The sequence below is a fragment of the Nannobrachium achirus genome, assembly GCF_963921795.1.
Source record: "Nannobrachium achirus genome assembly, chromosome: 14".
NCBI classification, from domain to species: domain Eukaryota; kingdom Metazoa; phylum Chordata; class Actinopteri; order Myctophiformes; family Myctophidae; genus Nannobrachium; species Nannobrachium achirus.
This window is the reverse complement of record NC_137821.1, coordinates 53,867,285-53,893,881: the sequence shown is the minus strand read 5'-3', so window position 1 is coordinate 53,893,881 and position 26,597 is coordinate 53,867,285.

Sequence of the window (26,597 nt, the reverse complement as noted above, 5' to 3'; positions counted from 1 at the left end):
AGCTGCTATAAGCCAACCCTGGCGATAAGGTCTGAGTCGAAGAAATGCTTCTTTCCTGGCAAGAATTGCCCCTTTATACTGTAGGGCTCGTTTGTGTATTGTATGACATCACGCCACATCATCGGCTGAGGACTGTGTGATGTCATCATATCTCCATATATGGAGACATAAGTTGCTCATGCCCAAATATGGGCTGGTGAGGTCAGACTTAGTGTGATGCGTAGGTTATCTCCATATATGGAGATTCAACTTCAATGAGTAATCATGGCAAACTGTCAACTGCCCGTATGTCTTGATAATTGGTAAAACAAACTTTTGGCCTATTTGTGGAGATAAGCGACCAACGGTCGCTTATCTCCCGATTAGGGAGTCTTACTGGTAATAAAAAATGCTCAATGGATATCACTGGTCATCCTCTTGAATCCTTAAGAGGTGACCCCAAGCTACAAGAATCAGTTGAGAAAAAAACTTTTACAGGCGAATCCACGTTCACCCCCATTTTTCCCGGACTAAATGCCGATTCTAAAAACGTCTCCTAAAACCTAAACTACGGTTTCTGAGAACCTTCAAATTTGTAAAAAAAAAGATTATATATATATATATATATATATATATATTGCCAGGGCTCCAGGGTGCGACCTATTAGGTCGCATATGCGACCTAATTTCATAAAATGCAAGTTAAAATGTAAACAGGTCGCTGACTTGGAAGGGGGATGAGTGAAAAAAAAATCCTCTCTCACTCCCTACCTCTCTCTCTCCCTGCTCCAGTCCCTGCCTCCAAAGAGCCCACTTGCTCCTCCCCATCCCCTCCCTTCTCTCTCTCCCTCTCCCACTCACACAGACGGGGAGAGATGCACCCCATACAGACACACACTCAAGCTAGCGTTGGTGGGCTCGTCACGTGGAGTCAGACAGACAGATTCTCTTGCTCACCGAGGATAGATCTCATTCTCACATACCTTTCTTTGTATAACCTTGCTTTTTCTGTTGTCATCTCGAACTGGATAATTTATTATCCATGGGGCTGTGGGTTGTTTGCTATTAGATTAGCTTGCCTTGATTAGCAATCGCTTGTGATTGTTTTCAACCGTAGGTTGCATTAAACCTACTGTTACGTGCACATTGGGGTTGAAAACAGCTGTGGCTTGTTAAATTCCTCAGTGCCCAAAAAACACATTCACTTCATAGACAATTAGCTGAAATGAACGGCACCTGTAAACTCTTCTGTCTTTATTGTAGCGTGTGTGTGTGTGTGTGTGTGTGTGTGCCCAAGTGAACGTTTTCTATTGATACTATATCAAGCAACCTACTTCCCAGTATCTCCTCTTGAACCTGACTTCTAATTAACTCCAAAACCATAAGGACAATTTTATGTTTCTATCCTGAATGGCAGCAGTCCTATTATGGCATATAGTCTACGTAGTGCAATCATGCAGCTGAAAGTCAAAGTTCAGGTATTATATTGCCTTTGTTAGCCAAGATATTTGTATTTTTCTCTTGAATTAATGTTGTTTGTTTGAAAATATTAACTTAGCTTTTTTTTTTTTTTTATTTTTTTTACTTATGAGCATCATCATTATATTGAATATTGAAGGCTTTCCTAATATCACACAGCCTTAGTGCTGACCTATTTTGTCAACTACTGCTGCTCATGCAGAGAAACCTAAAGTTCAGAATAAAATATTTTGCAAATATCAAGTTTTGATTATTGTCAATCTTTACATCAAGGCAAACCTATGGTATGGAAATTAACACAACTATGAACTATCATCAGCATGATAAGGCTTTTGATTGATTGATTGATTGATTGATTGATTAATTGAACATTTTATTAGACAAAAATGGAGAACAGTACAAGTATAGTCATTATTACAATATAAATGTAGTACAGTACAAGTACAGTTAAACACCCTGCCTAAAAGGAACATCCCAAATAAGTCCTTTTACATCGTAAGTCCAAGGTATTAAGGCTATGTATTAATACGACACTATAAAAAGAAAAATATGGCGCTACCTAATTTCTGGTGGTGCTTTCTAATGAAAAGGTAGGTGGCACCCCAGTGTTACCTGTGAAAAAGTTAGTCTGGAGCCCTGTGTATTCACGTTATTCCTGGCCCCGCCCCCGGCTTCCTGTTCATATCCTGAAAGAGGTGGAGGCTGAAAAAGCTGGCCTGAAAAACACCATTTGGTTTCCCGTTGTCCTTGCATTAAAGTGTCAGTAGTTGGCATTCTGGGCTCTGTATGTACCTGGGTTGCCATGTCTGCTTATAATAAGCCATTAATGTCTTTAAAAAAATAGTAGACCTATAGTTGCTTATTGGGCTTACTTTCAAATATTTTTTTAACCAGTGGTTCCCAAATCTTTTTAACCAGTGATTCCCAAATCTTTTCATATCAAGAATCCCAGATTAACATATTTATCCACAGTCGCAGACCCCCATCTGAAAATATGTGGTGCCAGGGACCACCACACAGATTTATGTTGTCAAAATGTTTCAAAAATATTCAAAATATATTTTTTCCCTAAATAGTTAATAAATAGCAAATATACAAGCTCACAATATGTCGCAATGTGACACATTGTGAGATTGCTGATCTGCTATTTTCAAATGTAAATGTAAAGTAGTATAGCCTAGTTGCTTCTGTTGGGCTTATTTCTTTGGCAAAATCTGGCAACAGACAATTCCCTGTCAATTCCTTACTTGGGAGGAAGTGAAAAGATGTTTTGCCCTCTGTAAAAGAAATTGGCAGCCTCCATAGAGGGGGCCAGGAATAACGTGAATAGCAAATATTAATGTGACCCAGAGAGCTTCCCGGCCTTAAAAGGAAAAGAATGTCTAGGTAGCATCAGGTTTAATGGGTTAATGCCGTGATCGGGATGATATCAAATATAATATAGATCATTTTTTTTTTCTTTTTGTCTTTTCTTTCCGGGAGCGGGAGGTGAGCGGAAGCAATTTTGACCAGGAGCGGGATGGGACCAGGAGTCATAGCACAGGATTGGGACGGGATGTTTTTCTGTGGGAGTGGGACGTGACGGGAGTGAAAATCCACTCCTGTGTCATCCTCTACTAAGCAGTGATTTTGTCTGGCTATGGAAGGCTGAATCACAGTGACTTTACTGGCCAATCTTTTCTTTTTCCTTTATTTATTCAGGGGAGCCCATTGAGAGCAAGCTCTTTTTAAAGGACGCCCTGATTTTTACAGCGTGGCCCAAGCCCCCAGAACCTTGTGGGAGCTCTGAAGCGCCATGGACATGGTGGCCGTTTAGAGGTACATGCGGTTGGGGCCTGAAGCATCTAGGCTTCTTTGTATTGACTGCGCGTTCATGAATTGGAGCCCCAGCGTGTCCATGACCACAAACCATGACGCAAAACGCGTCACATAGGCCCCGCTACGTCACGTTTCAGATGCGTTTCAAACGCGGAAGTACGCTTCATGTGCTGGGTAAGCAACTCGATGCAAGTGGACGGGTGGGGATATCCGGTGTCCTCTCTATACTTATTATAACTCTATGGCGTGGCCCTGTAGGAGGCCAGATGTCTAGAAATGGGTCTGTGAAGCCTGTCTGTGTGTCCAGGGTTAACCTCACAAACCATTGTACGGATCAGTGTCAGTGGCAGTAGACAAAGGAAGTATTTTTCTGATGTTTTTCCCCCTCCCCATATTTGATAGAATGTACCACAATTCATGGTAATTTTTCCCCTCCAGATTATTAAAATGCAGATAATTATACTGTGTCATGCACTGAAATCTGAAAATATACATGTTTGAAATTTTTAACCATTTAAACCCTCTATGCATAGTAGGTCTGTCTTCTAAGCCCCCGGAATCGACGCCAATTGTCGAGGTGTCAAAAATATATTATTTTACCAGTTAATACTGCGGTGCGGTGCGGTATAGCGCTGGACTGGTGTCATGTACTTCCAATTGAGTCCATACTTCCTACTACTTGTAAGTAGACTTCAAAATTAGGGATGTGCGCGATTATTCGGTTATCCGACTAAACGGGGCTGATCCCACTATACGGTTTGTAAATAAAATTCGGTTATTCTATTAAATATATTTTTAATTATTATGTATTAAAGTCATTTCTTTATAATAAAAGGTTGCTATAACAAGTAAAATAAGCAACTTAAGAATTACCATGGGTGATTTGCGGAGCCTGACTGTCACACTGTTAAGTGGTCACTGGTCACGATGACCCGCAGCGGGTGCACGCTGTCTGTCTGTCTTTCTGCTGCTTCAACATGAGTAGGCCTACATTGAGTGATTTAGCAGCATCATTCATCATTCATCATTCATTAATCTTAAAACTTGCTACGATGCAAAGTTTGTCTGAGTGCTTTGCCTTTGATGGAGAAATCAAATCCAATAAAGGCGACTGGATGTGAATCACTCGTTACCTCGGCTCGAGCCTGCTGCATCAGTGTGATCCGCTCATCTGAAGAATAATCCATTTTGAGATGAGAACATGGAGAAAGTAGTCTCAGTCATAAGTTGGCTGTGAATGCCATAAACAATGGTTTAAAGTAGGCTTAACATTGATGAGAGATGAGCGAGATGAGAGGTCCAGCTCCAGCTGCGCTGCGCGCTGGGGACTTAATTGGTTTAATTTGACCTAGTTTTACGTCTTTCACTGGTGATGTAATCAATTATTTTGGAGCAGATTCCAATAGTATAAACATTATTAAAAGGCTTTCATATACTCTTGATATCTTTTTCAAATGAGGTTTAGCCTAATAGATTGAAATGTGCAAAATTTTGGCTATTTTCTGCGTGTTAATGTCAATAAATAAATTCATCAATTAATTTTCGGATATCCGAATATTTGGTTTCAAAATTGTCGTGTACACGTCAGTGAAATTAGTCGCCAGGAAGATCCCTATTCAAAATTACACACGGCTGGACGCAATCTTATCGTCATTAATGTCCACCGTCCGCTACCATGTCTCACTAGAAAAATATTGTTCCTTCGAAACAATTGTGGGCTCGCTTCAAGCCAGAAAACAATGGCTATAAAAGTACAAAATGTCAAGATCGCAGGCAGTGCTCTCTTTGACGTTACTGACGTCAAAGATTGGTCCATTTTGTTCCAAAAATGTGTTGTGCAAAAGTTGACCCGCTGGTGGCGCTATAACAGGCCAATGTAAGAAGGGTGGTATCTGCTCCTTGACCTATTGGGAATGTGCTTGCAAGATTTCACGCACATTGCAGGCTGTGTTCATGATTTGAGGTGTTTTTGGCTTTGGCCACTTTATCGCTGCTTGCAGCTATATTATTTATTATTATTTTTTTTGTGTGTGTGCACTTCATAGGCATATTAGATAAAGGTCCTTAGATTGTGTGTAGAATGTTTCATGCAAATTGCAAAAATAAATCCTAACGGGTTTAAGCGTTTCACAAACTGCTCAAAATGATATAGCGCCCCCCTTTGGCCAATTGGGGTAAGATTGGTTTTAGTGATATTTGGACTAACACTCTACATCTTTGCCAAATGCCATGAACATGTTACTTTGCATGTATGATTTAGAGGCAGAAGAATAATTTGCATAAAACTGCAATATTCATTGAATTTATTTTAAAAAGCATGTTTCAATTTTAAAGAAATCCGATCTGACAGATCTTTAGATATCGGTCCAAAGTTCACGTAAAAAAAGTTTTGTGCACGTGGAGTTAAAATTCCAGAATAAAAGCGGGTTTACGCGTTTTACAAACTGCTCAATATGGCGGAAAATCGGGGGGCGGAGCTTACTTAACAACGACACAGATGTCTTCCGCTCGAGTCAAAGCACGCGTGTAACAAGTTGCATGTCTTCAAACGAAACGAGTCATGACTTATGCCCGTTTGAAGTTTGAATTTTCAAACGCTTCGTATAGCGCCCCCCTTTGGCCGATTGGAATAAAATTGGTTTCAGTGATACTTTGACTAACCCTCCACATCTTTGCCAAATGCCATGAACGTGTAACTTTGCATGTATGATTTAGAGGCCGAAGAATAATTTGCATAAAACCGCAACATTGATTGAATTATTAATAAAATATATTTCACTTTAAAAGAAATCCGCCGAGACTAGTTTGACCGTATTGGTCCAAAGTTCATGTGAAAAAAGTTTCATGCGCGTATCGCAAAGATCCCAGGAGGAGATATATTTTTACTGTTTTTCATATAATTCCAAATTCTGAGGGATCTAAAGATCAGAGGTCAAAAGTCAGAGCGTAAAAATTGTTCGGCATGAGGAGACGCATACGTGTATACAGGTTTCATGGCTGTACGTATAACAGAGCATGAGCTATACCTGTTCAAAGTTCGCACTTTCGAAGGCTTCCTACAGCGCCACCATTTGGCCGATTGCTGTAAAAAGTAATAGCACACGTCGCCACAGTAAGCTGAACACATTGATGTTTTTATTTTCATTTTCTCACTAAGTATGTAGGAGTAGAAAGGAACCGAAGTTTTGAGGAGAACTTGATATAGTATAGTATAGGAATAAATAATGACAATATCTAAAGTGTGCTCGCCTTATAGGCGAGCCCACAACTAGAAAAATATTGTTCCTTCGAAACAATTGTGGGCTCGCTTCAAGCCAGAAAACAATGGCTATAAAAGTACAAAATGTCAAGATCGCAGGCAGTGCTCTCTTTGACGTTACTGACGTCAAAGATTGGTCCATTTTGTTCCAAAAATGTGTTGTGCAAAAGTTGACCCGCTGGTGGCGCTATAACAGGCCAATGTAAGAAGGGTGGTATCTGTTCCTTGACCTATTGGGAATGTGCTTGCAAGATTTCACGCACATTGCAGGCTGTGTTCATGATTTGAGGTGTTTTTGGCTTTGGCCACTTTATCGCTGCTTGCAGCTATATTCATTTTTTTTTTTTGTGTGTGTGTGTGCACTTCATAGGCATATTAGATAAAGGTCCTTAGATTGTGTGTAGAATGTTTCATGCAAATTGCAAAAAAAAATCCTAACGGGTTTAAGCGTTTCACAAACTGCTCAAAATGATATAGCGCCCCCCTTTGGCCAATTGGGGTAAGATTGGTTTTAGTGATATTTGGACTAACACTCTACATCTTTGCCAAATGCCATGAACATGTTACTTTGCATGTATGATTTAGAGGCAGAAGAATAATTTGCATAAAACTGCAATATTCATTGAATTTATTTAAAAAAGCAGGTTTCAATTTTAAAGGAATCCGATCTGACAGATCTTTAGATATCGGTCCAAAGTTCACGTAAAAAAAGTTTTGTGCACGTGGAGCGAAAATTCCAGAATAAAAGCGGGTTTACGCGTTTTACAAACTGCTCAAAATGGCGGAAAATCGAAGGGCGGAGCTTACTTAACAACGACACAGATGTCTTCCGCTTGAGTCAAAGCACGCGTGTAACAAGTTGCATGTCTTCAAACGAAACGAGTCATGACTTATGCCCGTTTGAAGTTTGAATTTTCAAACGCTTCGTATAGCGCCCCCCTTTGGCCGATTGGAATAAAATTGGTTTCAGTGATACTTTGACTAACCCTCCACATCTTTGCCAAATGCCATGAACGTGTAACTTTGCATGTATGATTTAGAGGCCGAAGAACAATTTGCATAAAACCGCAATATTGATTGAATTATTAAAAAATTATATTTCACTTTAAAAGAAATCCGCCGAGACTAGTTTGACCGTATTGGTCCAAAGTTCATGTGAAAAAAGTGTTGTGCACTTGACGCGAAAATCCCAGGAGGAGATAGATTTTTACTGTTTTTCATATAATTCCGAATTGTGGGAGACCTAAAGGTCAGAGGTCAAAAGTTAGAGGGTAAAAGTTGTTCGGCATGAGGAGACGCATAAGTGTATACAGGTTTCATGGCTGTATGTATAACACAGCATGAGCTATACCTGTTCAAAGATCGCACTTTCGAAGGCTTCCTACAGCGCCACCATTTGGCCGATTGCTATAGAAAATAATAGCACACTTCGCCACTGTAAACTGAACACATTGATGTTTTTATTTTCATTTTCTCACTAAGTATGTAGGAGTAGAAAGGAACCGAAGTTTTTTGATACTTGCACTGACTGACTGCCTGCCTAGTATAGAAATAACTTGAAAAATATTGTTCCTTCGAAACAATTGTGGGCTCGCTTCAAGCCAGAAAACCATGGCTATAAAAGTACAAAATGTCAAGATCGCAGGCAGTGCTCTCTTTGACGTTACTGACGTCAAAGATTGGTCCATTTTGTTCCAAAAATGTGTTGTGCAAAAGTTGACCCGCTGGTGGCGCTATAACAGGCCAATGTAAGAAGGGTGGTATCTGTTCCTTGACCTATTGGGAATGTGCTTGCAAGATTTCACGCACATTGCAGGCTGTGTTCATGATTTGAGGTGTTTTTGGCCTTGGCCACTTTATCGCTGCTTGCAGCTATATTCATTATTATTATTTTTTTGTGTGTGTGCACTTCATAGGCATATTAGATAAAGGTCCTTAGATTGTGTGTAGAATGTTTCATGCAAATTGCAAAAAAAAAATCCTAACGGGTTTAAGCGTTTCACAAACTGCTCAAAATGATATAGCGCCCCCCTTTGGCCAATTGGAGTAAGATTGGTTTTAGTGATATTTGGACTAACACTCTACATCTTTGCCAAATGCCATGAACATGTTACGTTGCATGTATGATTTAGAGGCAGAAGAATAATTTGCATAAAACTGCAATATATATTGAATTATTAAAAAAGCATGTTTCAATTAAAAAAAAAAAATCCGATCTGACAGATCTTTAGATATTGGTCCAAAGTTCATGTAAAAAAAGTTTTGTGGACGTGACGCAAAAATTCCAGAATAAAAGCGGGTTTAAGCGTTTTACAAACTGCTCAAAATGGCGGAAAATCTAAGGGCGGAGCTTACTTAACAAAGACACAGATGTCTTCCGCTTGAGTCAAAGCACGCGTGTAAGCAAGTTGCATGTCTTCAAACGAAACGAGGCATGACTTATGCCCGTTTAAAGTTTGAATTTTCAAATGCTTCGTATAGCGCCCCCCTTTGGTTGAATGGAATAAAATTGGTTTCAGTGATACTTTGACTAACCCTCTACATCTTTGCAAAATGCCATGAACGTGTAACTTTGCATGTATGATTTAGAGGCCGAAGAATAATTTGCATAAAACTGCAATATTGATTGAATTATTAAAAAATTATATTTCACTTTAAAAGAAATCCGCCGAGACTAGTTTGACCGTATCGGTCCAAAGTTCATGTGAAAAAAGTTTTGTGCACTTGACGCGAAAATCCCAGGAGGAGATAGATTTTTACTGTTTTTCATATAATTCCGAATTGTGGGAGACCTAAAGGTCAGAGGTCAAAAGTTAGAGGGTAAAAGTTGTTCGGCATGAGGAGACGCATACGTGTATACAGGTTTCATGGCTGTATGTATAACACAGCATGAGCTATACCTGTTCAAAGATCGCACTTTCGAAGGCTTCCTACAGCGCCACCATTTGGCCGATTGCTGTATAAAATAATAGCACACTTTGCCACTGTAAGCTGAACACATTGATGTTTTTATTTTCATTTTCTGCCTGAGTATGTAGGAGTAGAAAGGAACCGAAGTTCCCGTCTACTGACTGCCTGCCTGTCAGTAGACGGGAAGATATTGTCACTAGAAAAATATTGTTCCTTCGAAACAATTGTGGGCTCGCTTCAAGCCAGAAAACAATGGCTATAAAAGTACAAAATGTCAAGATCGCAGGCAGTGCTCTCTTTGACGTTACTGACGTCAAAGATTGGTCCATTTTGTTCCAAAAATGTGTTGTGCAAAAGTTGACCCGCTGGTGGCGCTATAACAGGCCAATGTAAGAAGGGTGGTATCTGTTCCTTGACCTATTGGGAATGTGCTTGCAAGATTTCACGCACATTGCAGGCTGTGTTCATGATTTGAGGTGTTTTTGGCTTTGGCCACTTTATCGCTGCTTGCAGCTATATTCATTATTATTATTTTTTTGTGTGTGTGCACTTCATAGGCATATTAGATAAAGGTCCTTAGATTGTGTGTAGAATGTTTCATGCAAATTGCAAAAAAAAAAATCCTAACGGGTTTAAGCGTTTCACAAACTGCTCAAAATGATATAGCGCCCCCCTTTGGCCAATTGGGGTAAGATTGGTTTTAGTGATATTTGGACTAACACTCTACATCTTTGCCAAATGCCATGAACATGTTACTTTGCATGTATGATTTAGAGGCAGAAGAATAATTTGCATAAAACTGCAATATTCATTGAATTTATTTAAAAAAGCATGTTTCAATTTTAAAGAAATCCGATCTGACAGATCTTTAGATATCGGTCCAAAGTTCACGTAAAAAAAAGTTTTGTGCACGTGGAGCGAAAATTCCAGAATAAAAGCGGGTTTACGCGTTTTACAAACTGCTCAAAATGGCGGAAAATCAAAGGGCGGAGCTTACTTAACAACAACACAGATGTCTTCCGCTTGAGTCAAAGCACGCGTGTAACAAGTTGCATGTCTTCAAACGAAACGAGTCATGACTTATGCCCGTTTGAAGTTTGAATTTTCAAACGCTTCGTATAGCGCCCCCCCTTTGGCCGATTGGAATAAAATTGGTTTCAGTGATACTTTGACTAACCCTCCACATCTTTGCCAAATGCCATGAACGTGTAACTTTGCATGTATGATTTAGAGGCCGAAGAATAATTTGCATAAAAACGCAATATTGATTGAATTATTAAAAAAATATATTTCACTTTAAAAAAAATCTGGTTGATCAATCTGACCGTATTGGTCCAAAGTTCATGTGAAAAAAGTTTTGTGCACTTGACACGAAAATCCCAGGAGGAGATAGATTTTTACTGTTTTTCATATAATTCCGAATTGTGGGAGACGTAAAGGTCAGAGGTCAAAAGTCAGAGGGTAAAAGTTGTTCGGCATGAGGAGACGCACACGTGTATACAGGTTTCATGGCTGGACCTCAAGCACAGCATGAGCTATACCTGTTCAAAGTTCGCACTTTCGAAGGCTTCCTACAGCGCCACCATTTGGCCGATTGCTATAGAAAATAATAGCACACTTCGCCACTGTAAACTGAACACATTGATGTTTTTATTTTCATTTTCTCACTAAGTATGTAGGAGTAGAAAGGAACCGAAGTTTTTGATACTTGCACTAGTATATAAATAAAGAAATAATGACAATATCTAAAGTGTGCTCGCCTTATAGGCGAGCCCACAATGACAATATCTAAAGTGTGCTCGCCTTATAGGCGAGCCCACAATTATGTCATATGCACGGTAGTTCGTGGATCTATTTCAAGGCTTAAAACAATGTTCATCTTAATGTTTTATTGTATTAGTTGACGAGGTTTAAAGCAACTGTTTTTTAAACATACAGTATAAAACGATTTGTCGACGAATCGCATTAACCCCCGCGACCCGAATCAACTCCAAAAATCCTGAGTCGAAGACAGCCCTAATACATAGTAGTACACTAGTCTAGGATCACTTCACTTTACGAGGTTTGATCCTGTCGGGAGAGGAAACCACTTTACATCATGTTGTAGTACTCAAAGGACTACAATTTGCCGGAACTATCAAACCGGATTCAGTTTTAACCCAAAATAATTCCCCTGCGCTCAAGGACATACTTTTAGGGCCTACCTTATAAACTCCTGATGCGGCGTAGTTTTGCTTTTGAAAAAATTGTTTGGGATATGCATCTTTTATTCCACCTCGTAGCGACTGGCAAGACTACACTAAGCTACTCGAGCATTTTAATAGGGATTGGGGAAACAAACGGAGGGAACCAAAACAAAGCGACCATTTAGTAGGGCAGGAGAGAGGGGTCTACCAGCACCCCAATGACATGTTTTCGAAACCTGTTTTTTTTGGACCGTTATGATGTCTAGTTATGATTTCTGCTTGTTGCCGTCGCCAACTAATACCCCATGGGGTTCATTTTTAACCTTTTCTCACAACTATTCCCGATCTGAACCATACAATGGTCATAACAGAAAATGCCATAACGCTTGATGTAAACAACCTACAGGGACAAATGAACACACTTTTCTATATGATTCTGACCCAGGGAATTCATTAAAGTGGTTATTTTTAACATGTATGCACATCTTGACCCTATTTCAGGACAGAAACGGTGAAAAATAACCCAAAAATGTTCAAAACACGTCTATACTTCTCTTTGTACAGATAAATTAAGGTGTATTCTTTTGATACCACAGGTTTTTTAGGACCCTTATGATGTCTAGTTATGATTTCTGCTTGTTGCCGTGGTCAACTAATATCCCATGGGGTTCATTTTTAACCTTTTCTCACATATCCCCAATTAGTGTGGGGATTTAGGGGAGCAAATGCAAATTTCGTGCAATTTTGACTTAAAGCGCGAAATTTTGCACAGATGTAGCCCAGGGCTTGCTCTAATGATTTAGCTAGGGCGCCCGAGTCTGCGACCTTCGGGGTCGCCACAGCGGTCAAATCAAGTTGGGCTTCCATTGACTTTCTATACAGGAGGAAAATACCCAGAAAAAGATTTTTTTTCTGGGTATTTAAGGAGGATCTGAGGGGTCTAACTAGGGGTTTGTCATGATGCTGAATCCATTGCAGGCATTTGTTTTGCACAAAAAACATTCTGTGGGCTAGAAATGGCCTCAGAAAACAATACACGTATGGGTGAGTATTCATGTTAGTCGGAGGCCTTAGGGTTTTTTTTTCTTGTGCTAATCAGTCTAAAAGTTCAAAATTTTGCACAGATGTAGCTCAGGGCATGTTCTAATGATTTAGCTAGGGCGCCCGAGTCTGCGACCTTCGGGGTCGCCACAGCACCCACACAACTCTGAAAAGTGATGACTCATCACTTTTCATCACTAAAGTCGATGGGAGCCCAACTTGATTTGGCCGCTGTGGCAACCCTGAATGTCGCAGACTCGGGCGCCCTAGTTAAATCATTAGAACATGCCCTGAGCTACATCTGTGCAAAATCTTGAACTTTTAGACTGATTAGCACGAGAAAAAAAAACCCTAAGGCCTCCGACTAACATGAATACTCACCCATACGTGTATTGTTTTCTAAGGCCATTCCTAGCCCACTGAATGTTTTTTGTGCAAAACAAATGCCTGCAATGGATTCAGCATCATGACAAACCCCTAGTTAGACCCCTCAGATCCTCCTTAAATACCCAGAAAAAAAATCTTTTTCTGGGTATTTTCCTCCTGTATAGAAAGTCAATGGAAGCCCAACTTGATTTGACCGCTGTGGAGACCCCGAAGGTCGCAGACTCGGGCACCCTAGCTAAATCATTAGAGCAAGCCCTGGGCTACATCTGTGCAAAATTTCGCGCTTTAAGTCAAAATTGCACAAATTTAGCATTTGCTCCCCTAAATCCCCACACTAATTGGGGATATGTGAGAAAAGGTTAAAAATTAACCCCATGGGACATTAGTTGACCACGGCAACAAGCAGAAATCATAACTAGACATCATAAGGGTCCTAAAAAACCTGTGGTATCAAAAGAATACACCTTAATTCATCTGTACAAAGAGAAGTATAGACGTGTTTTGAACATTTTTGGGTTATTCTTCGCCGTTTCTGTCCTGAAATAGGGTCAAGATGTGCTTAAATGTAAAAAATAACCACTTTAATGAATTCCCTGGGTCAAAATCATATAGAAAAGTGTGTTCATTTGTCCCTGTAGGTTGTTTACATCAAGCGTTATGGCATTTTCTGTTATGACCATTGTATGCTTCAGATTGGGAATAGTTGTGAGAAAAGGTTAAAAATGAACCCCATGGGGTATTAGTTGGCGACGGCAACAAGCAGAAATCATAACTAGACATCATAACGGTCCAAAAAAAACAGGTTTCGAAAACATGTCATTGGGGTGCTGGTAGACCCCTCTCTCCTGCCCTACTAATTGGAGCGACGCCGCTTCTTCGGCTTGTGGTTTCCGCCTAGACCGGATCAAACCACCCGTTGTTAATAATCACCAGGCACCCTCTTAGTGAACTAATACGTAGTTGACTGGGTTTGATGCTGTATTTATTTCTCCCTCTACACCAAATTGGCCAGTGAACTAATACGTAGTTGACTGGGTTTGATGCTGTATTTATTTCTCCCTCTACACCAAATTGGCCATTGATCTGTGGGTCACAGTTCAAATCCCGGCTCCTCCAGTCAACACGCCAAAGTGTCCTTGGGCAAGACACTGAACCCCGCGTTGCCACCATTGGTGTGTGAATGTGGGAAGTGAGGACACTGGCGTTTACTGTTGTTCGCCGCTTCACTTCCCAATGTATGAATGAAGTGTATGAATGAATGGACCATTGTAAAGCGCTTTGAGTTCACAACTTGCTTAGAAAAAAGCTATACAAATGCAATCCATTATTATTATTATTATAAATCTAAGTCTCTTCTACTACAGAGCCATGCCATATTGACATGTCATGTTTGGCTTGTTACGTGGTTATTGTATTGAGAGAAATATTGTGACAGGCAGATGGAAAGGAGAGCATGTGAAACTTACTGAGATGTGGGTGGTCTTCAGGTTCCTCCTGTTTTATAGAAATGTCTTCAGGTTCCTCCTTAGAAATGTCCCTGGCTGAGTCTGGAGAGTTCATCTTCTCCTGCAGTCTGGACACACACTGCTCTGAAATGAAGGAATGTGAATAAGGACTTTAGCAACTGGATACCTAGTGGAGAATAACAGTAGGCCTAATGTTTTCTAAAGGTAAACAACTCTCTTAAAGGGATTCCTGGCTAATACGACAAATATGCCTTAATACATTATAATTGTCCTCTAAAACTACATTGTAAAATAAAAAAAACACCTAAATTATTTTATTTCTTCTAGAAATAGCTAATCTTTCACTAAATAGGGGAAATGCCCGTCGCAAGTTGATGATGTCATAAATGTCAAGTGTGATCTATCCCTATGCAAATAAAATCAAACGTAATGCCTCATTCACATACAGACAAGCCAAGCTAATGGTTTGCTTGGTAATTCAATGTATTCTCTATGCAAACAAGCTTTTAAAATTTCCAAGCTGGAAAAAAAGCTTGGACATTTTTAAAGCTGGTTTGCCTAGAGAATACATTGAATTACCAAGCAAACCATTAGCTTGGCTTCTCTCAGTGTGAATGCAGCATAATACTTCCTATGGTTAATATGAGCATCAAATCAATATTTCAAATGTGTTTTTTTTGCACATGCATGCCATAAATTCCATAGGGATAGATAACACATGACATTTATGACATCATCAACTTACGACAAGCATTTCCCCTATTGAGTGAAAGATTAGCTATTTCTAGAGGAAATAAAATAAACGAGATGTTTTTAATTTTACATTGTAGTTACAGAGGACAATTATAATGTATTGAGGCATATTTGTCGTATTAGCCAGGGATCCTTTTAACATATGAACCAGAAGATTGATTTTATAGTAGGGATGTCGGATCGGGATCGGGAGATCGGAAATCTGGGCGATCGGGGCCGATTTCAAAAGATCGGAATCGGGAGAAAAAGATCGGGAAACGCCTTGTCTTTATATATTTAAAAAATGGGGACGGTCTCCATTCCGAAAACCCCCCTTTCCGATATGCTGTTTGTGCACTGTGTTTGTCATGTCCACACTGCTAGATCGTGCATGATCTTTGAACTGTGCCTCCCCAAGTTGATGATCAGTTGATTCTGAACAATGTTCTCGATACTGACTCACTACTGAGTCAGTGCTCTGTGTCCGGCGACTGGGAACCGGATCCCATCGTTCATTTAAAAGAGCCGTTCAAGGGAGCCGAATCGTTCGCGAACATCTCATCTTTACTGCGCTGCCCTCCGTAGCGGAGATTTTTTAGTGGTGTGATCGGTGTGCAGCCTGATTATTTGATAGAATACAGTGTCATATCATAGATGGATCGGATGGATTAGTAAGGGAAAGTTAGCCTATTGCTACATCAATCTGGGAACTAAATCTAAATCACTAGCTTTCTTCACAAATGTGTTCATAAAGGTGTCTACTATCACCTCTGAACTTTGTCAAACCCAACTCCCTTGACATACTTTGTGGGAGCCAATCAAAGTTGGGGGTATCGGGATACCCAGGGCCTGGGATTAAAGGGGGAAAAATAAAAAATGGCCAATATGAACGTATGAGGTGTGTAATTAGGGTATTGTTGTGCTGCTGAATCCATTCCAACCATTAGTTATCAGTAAAAATGACTCCTTGGCCATAAAAAAGGCCTAATTGTCTAAGGCTTAGCCAATCATGTCATTCGAGTTCACCCGTGTCCTGTTAGTCCCTGTTTTAAACCCTGTGTTTGAGTGTTCCTTGACAGATTGTATCATGTTATCCTGTGTGTCATGATATGTGCTTACCCACCTGATCTTGAATAGTTTTCATGAATTCAAACCCTACTCCAACCTTTTTTTATTGCCAATATTATATGTCTCATGGACAGACAAAAGTAGCTGTGGCCTATTTTATGGCCAATGAGTAATTTTAACAGAAAACTAATGGTTGGAATGGATTCAGCAGCCCCAAAACACCCAAATTACACACATCATACGTTCATATTGGCCATTTTTTATTATTCCCCCTTTAATCCCAGGCCCTCGGGATACCCAATAACTTTGATTGGCTCCCACAAAGTATGTCAAGGGAGTTGGGTTTGACAAAGTTCAGAGGTGATAGTAGACACCCATATGAACACATTTGTGAAGAAAGCTAGTGATTTAGATTTAGTTCCCAGATTGATGTAGCAATAGGCTAACTTTCCCTTACTAGATGGAGGCATGCGTACTGGCCAGGCTGCCACGCTGTGGGCGGGCAGACAGACAGACAGGTATATATACAGTACAGACAGACAGAGAATTTGGCAGAGAGCAGAGGAGAGCGCACCGCTGCACCTGATTCCAATAGCTCTAAAACTGCCTAACACAGATTAGACAGACAGATTGATTGATTGATTGATTTCATTTTCCCATTGCACACGCATAGAGAACATCAAATCAGTCAGTTCAGCACCACAGGCAGCTCCTCATCATACAGATAGACAGCGTGTTAAAAGTGGTTGCACTTATGAGAGAGAAATAGGCCTCTAATATTTGACAATTTGGCCAATGTTTAATTTGTCACTTTAGAAATGTGCAGATACTGCACTATATAGACGTAGACTTTAAGTTGGTTTGTTTACTGTTGAGTGAGAAAAATGGTGAATATTAACCCTTTCCAAGCCACGGGGAGCCCCTTAATGTTAAAACCGTAATACATCGGACATCTGAGCAAGGAGTCTCAGCCGCGCTGTCTTTTCCCGGACTTTGTCATTAAAAGCGGAATAAATGATTTTGATCCGAAAATCGGCGATCGTCTAACCTTCCCTAGTCACCGCTAGTCCATCGATAGCTCATGGCTGCCCTGACATGAAGCAGAGGGGACGTCATTGCCATTTCCTTCTTCATTCTTCCTTGACACCGTCTGTTTACTGTCTGAAGGATAACACTAGCAGAGCTGGAATGCTAAGTGCTAAGCTATCCAAAATGGTCACATCGACTGTTCAGTCATTCTTGGATTATATGCATGGATTATTATGCGCACGGATCGCGCACGCGAAACGTACGGGGAGATCGATGCTCGGCCAAAACTACCACTCTATCCCAACCGAGATCCAGAAAATCACGGTGAGCTAATGACCTGAAAAAAAAAAACAACAACGGAGTGGTGGCGGGCTCATGTTTATAAACATAATATTATGTCTCAGATCACAATACAATAATAGAAATTTCACGGCTAATCTACCAACCACCATTCTATTTTGGCTGGCGAAGTGTTAAGGTTAATCATCTGGGGACCCCCCGAAATAATTTGGTTCCCAACCACAAGGTGAGACCACTGATACTAGCTCCCAGTTACAGCAATGAACAAGCCAGATGACCCCTAGCTGGTGATTTTTTTCTCTCTTTTTCCCTGAGATAAAGTGTGACAATTACAATGCTAAGGCTAATCCTAAAAGGAAAATCTGTCTTGCCCGTTTCTTCGGCACTGCTTATGTCTAATAACACATTTAGAGAGGTTCAGTTTTAACCTATTCTCTGACTTCAAAAGGAGGATGCCGAGCTACGTTTAGCCTCTATGGGCTAATGCACTGCTTTCAAGGAAAAACAAACAAAGGTGTGAATTACTCCAGTCAATGAATCAATTAGCGCTGGTCATTATTTGCTTTCAAGGAAAAACAAATAATAGATGTGTGAATTGCGCCGGTAATTAGCTCCTGCTGTGACATCAAACAAATATGGTAGACCAATTCATCAAAGCAAAGGCAATTGGTGGTGATCGAGGGTTTCGGTGTCGGGACGTTTGTAGGTATGAGTTGAGTTTTTCGTGTGGGGATTCGACTAGAGATGACATCTGCTAATTAGACTACAGTCTCACAGCTGAAAAAGGGAACTGCGCTGAACTTCATGACAACTAGGCATACTATAACTATAACAAAGTTGTTATATGAGATACATAAAGTGGTACCTGTGTAAATTAGCTGACAAGCTTACTAGGATCTCCTTTTAGTAGACCCTGTATCAGTGATTTATGCTGTCATGAAACTGTAGGCCTACTTTTTCATATGCAACCTTCTAATGGATTCTTCAATTTATCGATCAATCAAAGGCTTACTCTGTTGTGCACCTTATATAATTAGGTTTTGACAGAAAGATGTGATAACTGACCGATCACAGCCACAATCAACAATCATCTGGTCTGTATGTTTAATGTTTTTTTTCGTCTGTGTATCCTGAAGTGAAAAGCCTATCTGCAGATTAATCTCCATAGCGCGGCAGCGCACGGCAGGGCACAGACTTCACAGATGCTGTGTGTGTGTGTGTGTGTGTGTGTGTGTGTGTGTGTGTGTGAAGCATCTGCTGTTTGTATATTGTGAGTTGTTTGTCATCATTTAAATAAACTTGTTGACACAGGACAGTAGGCTACAGTACAGTTCAGACGCAAGTCTAGCCTACTAAAATAACTGACCAAAGCATTGCTTTGTTTATGTCAATTTTCATAGTTTCACCTGTAGCTTAACTACTCTGTACATCGGGGGATTCAAAGTACTCGATCAATAACTTCACCTCTATAGGTCAGGAACAAACTCAATCAATTAATTGAGAGGCCAATGAAAAAATAGTATAAAAGGAGTCAATCAATCAAATTTGTTTGAGGCAAGCACATTTACGGAAGGAGAGTTTCAGGAGCGTGTCACTTTCAGCAAAATGACATATCTGCAAATTGCAAACAGCAGAGGCGGGAGAGCCCTCATAATGGACAACTTTAGATACCTCCGCAATAAGGAGATTATGGGGGAAAAATGTATTGGAGATGCACCCGGTGCAAAGTCTATGTCCACATCCGGTGGCTGGACGTAGACGGGGACCCACCAGCAGCCATCATGGTGCTGAGGCCTCCGGGGGACCAGCCACACGCTCCGGAGGATGAAGTGATCCGTTGCACCGCTCACATTGAGCGGATGCTCGAGAGAGTGGCGGCAGACCCTACCCTCCCAGTAAAACTAATTTATGACGAGGTAGTGGCCCAAGCTGCAGCTGGCGAGGTGCGCTACATGCCGCCTTTTAACGCCATCAAGTCGCGGCTGGAGAGGCGTTGGGCTAGCCTCATGCCCCCCATCCAACCAACCGTCAATGAGGTGAATGTGGAGGGCGAATGGGCCCTGAATTGGACTGGCCTGCAGTTCCTGGCCAAACACCACCGCCAACACGGCTTTGTGGTGTTGGTAGATGAAAATTACAGGAAACTGAGCCAGTGTGCCAGGTTAGAACCAACCCCTCTTACATAACACTTCCTATCAGTTAAATTGAAATGTTATTTTATTGTTTTAGATCTATATGGACGGTACATTTAAGACCTGCCCAAGGACTTTCTACCAATTCGCCACGGTACACGGCTACTACTTGGGCAGGGTGGTACCATTTGTGATGGTGTTGATGAGTGGGAAGACCACTGACATGTACTCAGCTGTCCTCCGCCACATGAAGGAGGGTCGCGCACCTCACAGGGCAACCGTAAGTCTGTCTGTGTGCGTGTGTGTGTGTGTGTGTGTGTGTGTGTGGGGGGGGGGGGGGGGGGGGGGGGGAGTTAGGGCAGTCACGATTAATACATAATATTCTAATAATTTGCGATTATTTTTCATATTCGCGATTATCGTCAATTATCTAATTTAATTTAAAACTAGTGAGTTTTGACAATAAAACCATTCTTAAACAAGTTAAACCTCACGCCAACACTTGCATTCTTGAATGCGCCTCCCCCTTGTTGCCACGGGGACCCGTGAACGCTCAATGCTGGTCCTCTTCAGTCACAGTCAGTCAACACAACAGCAGCGCGGCACGGCACGCACTGTCACACAGCACAGGCAGGCTGGCTGGCTAACTAAAAATGCTTAAACAGTTTGTTTTTTTCCAGGCGGTCGGAACAGACACATGTACCATACACATCCCGGGACTATATATTCCTTTTGATACGATACAGAAAAAGGCGTTCACTTTCGTTTCAACACAGAGGACTGGAGTCAGTGCCTTTACTGCAGCTTAGCTTAGCACTGCTGCTCTGCTATGGAGAGGATGATGATGTTGATTACACACAGACGGCGACTAACTATAGATGTTCTATCGTGGTCGTGATAAACATTAGGCTACTGTCGGCTATTTTTGCAGTTGTCTGCTATTTTCACAACGCAGCGCGACGCGTTGTGAGCTTGTAGATCGGCTATTTTCACAACCCACCGCGACGCGTTGTGAGCTTGTAGATCGGCTATTTTCACAACGCACCGCGAGCTTGTAGATCGGCTATTTTCACAACGCACCGCGACGCGTTGTGAGCTTGTAGATCGGCTATTTATTTTCAAATAGCTACGGTATAAAATAGGGCAAAAGTTGGCAAGTAAATGTACTTAATAGTTACTTTACACCACTGAACTGATGTTTAAAAAGCAATTAAATTGTTCTTCATTACTCACTGAATGCCACCCTTTATTAAAAATCTACAAAACTGGTGCCATCCATTTTGTTTAATTTTACCTTTTTATGGGGGCCAAAACCATATTTTGTACTTAAATTACATATATAAATATATGCTTCTATCGAAAGCCACACTACCCCTCTTACTTACAAAGGAAAAAGATTATATATATATATATATATATATATATATATATATATATATATATCCTATCATTAGATTTGGGCTTCAATAGAACATGTGTAAGATGTCTTGATCATTATGATATGTTTATGCTGTCAATGGGACCAGGTGGTGTTCTCCTACTATCTGATCGACAAATAGAAGGAGGAAGAGACACGTCCATTTTCTTTTGATCGGGCCTAGTTGTTTACATTTTGGCCAGGCCTTTTTGCTAACATGCTATAACACTTCCGAGCCCTGGCGATCGCTATCAAGGGTTAGAACCACGTAATTTTTTCGAGTTTTTTTAGTACTTATACTTCGGGAAGCACGGAAAGTGTATAAACGAACGTTTATTATTAACATTAAGGTGGCCGGAACCAATGTTCGGTTATACCGGTTTTCCCGTCGGACTGTGTTCACCGGTGCTACAGTCAAATCGGTCGTGGCGCTCCGGTCACGGAGGCTAACGGCTAACGTTTGGAGAGATTTTTTTTTAAATTACAATTATGTTATGAAAGATAAAACTTTTGATTAATTAAAAAGACGTAAAGTGCGTTTATGGCACTACAGATCAAAGACGTATAGTACGTTTATGGCATAATATGAGTTAAGGTACAGTATGAGTATGAGCTCAAAGCCTATTATCATAGTGGCATAAAATGAAGAAAGACGATATATTCGTCAATTGGCGATTATTTGTATGACAATTAATCGTCTGGAGAAAATCCTAATCGTGACAGCCCTAGGGGGAGTCATTGTATCTAACTGCACCTGTAATATAAATATTGTGTGGAAACTAGAATAATCTTTTCTTTCTCTCATCTATCATCCATCTGTCTGTCCGGTCCTCTGTGCGTCCTCCATTCACGCATGTAGATGGGCCCCTACCAGAGTCCTCACCGACTTTGGAATGGGGCTCATGAATGCCTTTAGAGCAGAGCTGCCAGCAATCCACGTCACAGGCTGCTATTTCCACCTTTGCCAGAGCCTGTGGCGCAAAGTCCAGGAGGTTGGGCTTGCAGGTTAGTGAAGGTGTATTAATGTAACGGTCCCAGGAAACCAATAGTCTATAATTTCCTCACATTTGTATTTTGAGTTTTGATTTATTTATCTTGATTATTTGCTGTATTAGATGCAGTGGTCAGTTCAGGGCGGACGGTGATTTATTGATGCAGTGATGTCATTACGTGCGCATCCCGCATCAAAAACTCATTCAAGTCACCCAGGGACTCATTCATGTCATGGTCCTGGGGTCCCGGGGATGCGCCTCCATTGGAGTCCATGTTCAAATAATTTACCGCGTCGCCGTAAAAGAAAAAAAAAAGAAATTCCACAGACACCACCATTGTTCATGGGTGAAAGCATCCTACTTTACCCTACGTTAACACAAATAAAATCCACGTAGAAAGTCTTTAACACCCATGGAGCCAAACTCGTTCAGGGACGAGTTAAGGCCACTAGGTGTCCCCCTGCCAAAAGGAAGTTATCTCGTTTACAGACGAGGCAACGAAGAGTTAACTCTACGAGCCTGCAGCTGCCCTCTGAATGACCTGAGTCCATTACGTCACCCGGCAGCTGCAGGCAGCTCTTCTGGGGGAGAAATTGCGGAGGCACTTTACATTGCTTTAGATTCTACTTTGAAACATAAGAAGGGCTTTATCTAAGAATGAGATGAAAACAGCACCAGGGAAGCAGAGAGCTGATTGTTTTCACGGCAACACTTTACCGCGATGGTCGGTCCCGGTTTGGATTTTAGTTTCGCGAGCGTTTGTAAACAAATGGATTATCCTCCTCAATCTTCTCTGGACACGCACGTGCACACGCACGAAGCTTGCGAGGCACGTCAAAACAAAGCGTAAGTCAATGGTGGCAGCAGTAACAGCTATAAATGTTATAAACCTTAGCAGCCCATGTGTTAACAGGCGATAGAAACGTCAATGTTTTGATTCCACCAACGTCCGACGCCATTTTGCGCGCGTAAACTTTATATTGAGGACTCATAAAACTTTTCTGGGACCCATTTGAATGACCACCTGTGGGTCCCGGGACCCATTACATTGAAAACCTAGTAACATCTCTGTTGATGTCATGTGCACGCGCACACACGGCTATAGAGACTATTTGGAAAGAATGTCTGAGAGCAGATCTAATTGTGGGGATACAAAAATTATGTTTTCTAGTCTTAATTGCATTGTTACTTATGATTTTGTTTTCTCGTTTCATTTAATTCAATTAGAAAATACAGCGCTGCAGTAGAGAATACAGGCAATGCAACATTGTGGTAGATTATAGAGCCATGTGCGGGTTAAATTCATATTATATATAATATAGTTATGTTAAATCCCCCTCCCAACCGTCCGCTCCCATTATAGATTTCTGACCATTAGCCTACGGCCCATGGCAGTCCCATCAGTAAATGATTTAATTTCCTTGATCGCGCATATTTATTTTGTGAGGAGTTGCTCACAGAGTCAGATAAAAGGAAAGTGCCAAGTGCCACTGGAGTGAGGAGAAATATTGTATGTATCCTATATAGGCTATGCCTAAAAATCCTATATAGGCTGTGCCTAAAATATAATATAGCCATAGGCCGATGTGTGGGTCTCTCACCCTTGCTCGCTCGCTCTCTTTCTCTCTCTTGCTCTCTGTGCCAAATCATGTGCCAAATGGAGAAGTTTTACGCGCGGAGAAAGCCTGATGATGCGAGGTTACGCGCAGAACGAGGAGAGAGCAGAGAGGGAGGGCGAGAGGAGAGGCAGGGAGAGAGGAGAGAGACGTTGAATATACACTCATATCTTGCTAAACTAAGTATAAGCTCTATATCTGTCTGGTTTATTGCAGGGTTTTGCGAGACTCACTGTAGGCTATTATTGCGCATCGTCACTCAGTGAATCTATGGGCTATGGGCTATCAGCACACTCGCAATTAAGCACTGTTCCATGCCGTTGATTTGTATACATTTGAAAACTTGAATTGGGACATTGTGCATGATTGCTTTAAATCTCATGTCTACGTTGAAATAAATATGCCAGTTCAGCTGTGAAAGATCACTTAACATTTTAAGCCTGGGCTTTGTTTAATTTGGTTTCTAATTTAGTGTGTAGACAAAACAATAAGTTAAGATAATACAATGTATAAAAAGCATACAAGTAAAGTGTCCCGTCTCACAGCTGTGCGTGTTGAGCGCAGCTACAGCTCTGGGATGAAAGCTGCTGTTGGATTCTTTTTTAAACGTGTGCGTACCAGCCTTAAATGCCTACGCTCAGTTAGATTGGGAAGGCAGCAGCCTTTAAAGCAGCAACTGGAAATTCTGTCTGGCATCATAACTTAGTTTTGAATGTTTACCGTTATGTGGTAGATGTGCGCACATTGTGTCTTGGGTCACAGGAGACGGGAGGATGGGACGGTGGGGGAGAATTAGAAATTAGTATCACAGACATTCGTTGAGAATTATAGATGAGAAAGGCCTTCTGAATGTTGATGGGTTTTTGGAGAGCTGTCCAAGAGCCCCAAATTACGCATGAACGAGAAGTAAGCTGCGTTTCAGAGAGAGAGAGAGAGAGAGAGAGAGAGAGAGAGAGGCCGCAGCTGCAACGCATTTTGTGCCCGACTGCGCACTTTTTCAATGAACCACCCACAAATCAAATTAATGAACCACAGAGCAGGCATCACGCACGCTTGCATGCCGTGATTATTTTTAGGCGGCACAAATATGAGTCATTATGATGAGAGAGAGAGAGAGAGAGAGTTGTTCTTATAGGGACTCAAATAATAGGCTATATTCGGAATGGAGAGGTGCTGTAGAAAAATAAATAACACCGCCATTTTGAATAATGGATTTCAATGTTCGTAAAGGCGGTGCGGTTTCGTTTCGGAATAGTGGGTCTTATAAGGTCATTTGGACACACCGCCATTTCGAAGAATGGAAGTCAATGTTCGGAATAGCGGGATTTCGAAATGGCGACATGCACCCTTAAAAAAATATATAAGCTGATGAGCTTTTTTTTATGCTGCACTAAGTAAAATAAAAAAAAGAAGCTTGGATAGAATGGATATTGTTATTTAAATAAATAAAAAAACAACCTTAAGGGACAACATAAAAGCATGTTTTCTTTTCTTTTTCCTTAATGCATTGCGGAAAGATCGGATCGGGAAGGATCGAAAGAAGAAAAAAACATGATCGGGACATCCCTATTTTATAGGATATAAATGTAACATTACAAAATACATCAAGTTACTGTGTTCTTTTGAGTATGGCTGAGAGATCCTTGCTCCCTAAAATCCCAAACTCAATCTCAGACTTGAGATCTTTAGTTCAGATGTACTGTAGTCAAGATGATCAAAATCATCATTGGTCAACAAGAAAAGGTTAAAAAGCAATTCATTTGAGGCGTTTGGCTGGTGCAGTGTTAAAGTGCCTGCCCACCACCACCAAGGTTGTGGGTTCAAATCCACTGTGGTGTATCCAACTTTGTGGAGCGTTCTACACAAACAAAATTTGGTGCCATGGCATTGGTCCGAAGGTTCATTAGTCCGAATTTGTTAAGAATACTATACCGAACTCTAACCCTAACCTCAGTAACCCTCACTAAATTCGGACTAATGAACCTTCGGACTAATGAACCTTCGGAATTATGGGCAGTAGGGTGTGTCATGAAATTGAGAAATCAGGGTTTGCCCTATGGTTTCAAGTTGTATTATGATATAATAAACCATAATCAAAAGCAGAAAAGTGGGTTTGACTTTATTTACCTACCTACTTTTTCGATTGAAAAATTGCATTTTAGGCGTTTTTGGTGGATTTTGGCCATTTCCGCCTAAATCACATTTTCATATATGTGGCTGCTTGTCTACTTCCTGGGACCTCATTCAGACTTACTACCCCCCTATAAGCTTGGTATGGTAGCCCATACCATGTTACAATGCCATACCATAAAATACCATGGTATACCATATAAATAATAATGAATTAATCGGAAGTGTGTGTGGTACTGTACAATTAGTGAAAACAGGCCCTTTGTTATTTTATACTTTTTTTCCTATTTTTATCAGATACTGTAGGGAGCAGTCTACTTCATGGTGGTGATGAGGTCCTGCTTGCTGTTGATCCTGGGCACCAGGTCGATGTGCTCTGCCCTCCCCCGGATGAATCCGTCCCTCCTCTCAGCACCATACACAGCACTGGCTGCAGCTGTCACCTCCTTCACAGCCCTCTCTATACAATACTAATGATTATAATAAACATACATACATACAGTACATACTGTATAAATGTATCCGCCTTATTTCCCCTTTATCTTTCTATTTCCACAACAATATACAGACAGCAATGGCATATTTGGGACATAGTTTTTTGACCCGGACCTGTTTCGAGGACCCCTGCCATAGAGCATCGCAGTGGGCGTGGTTCAC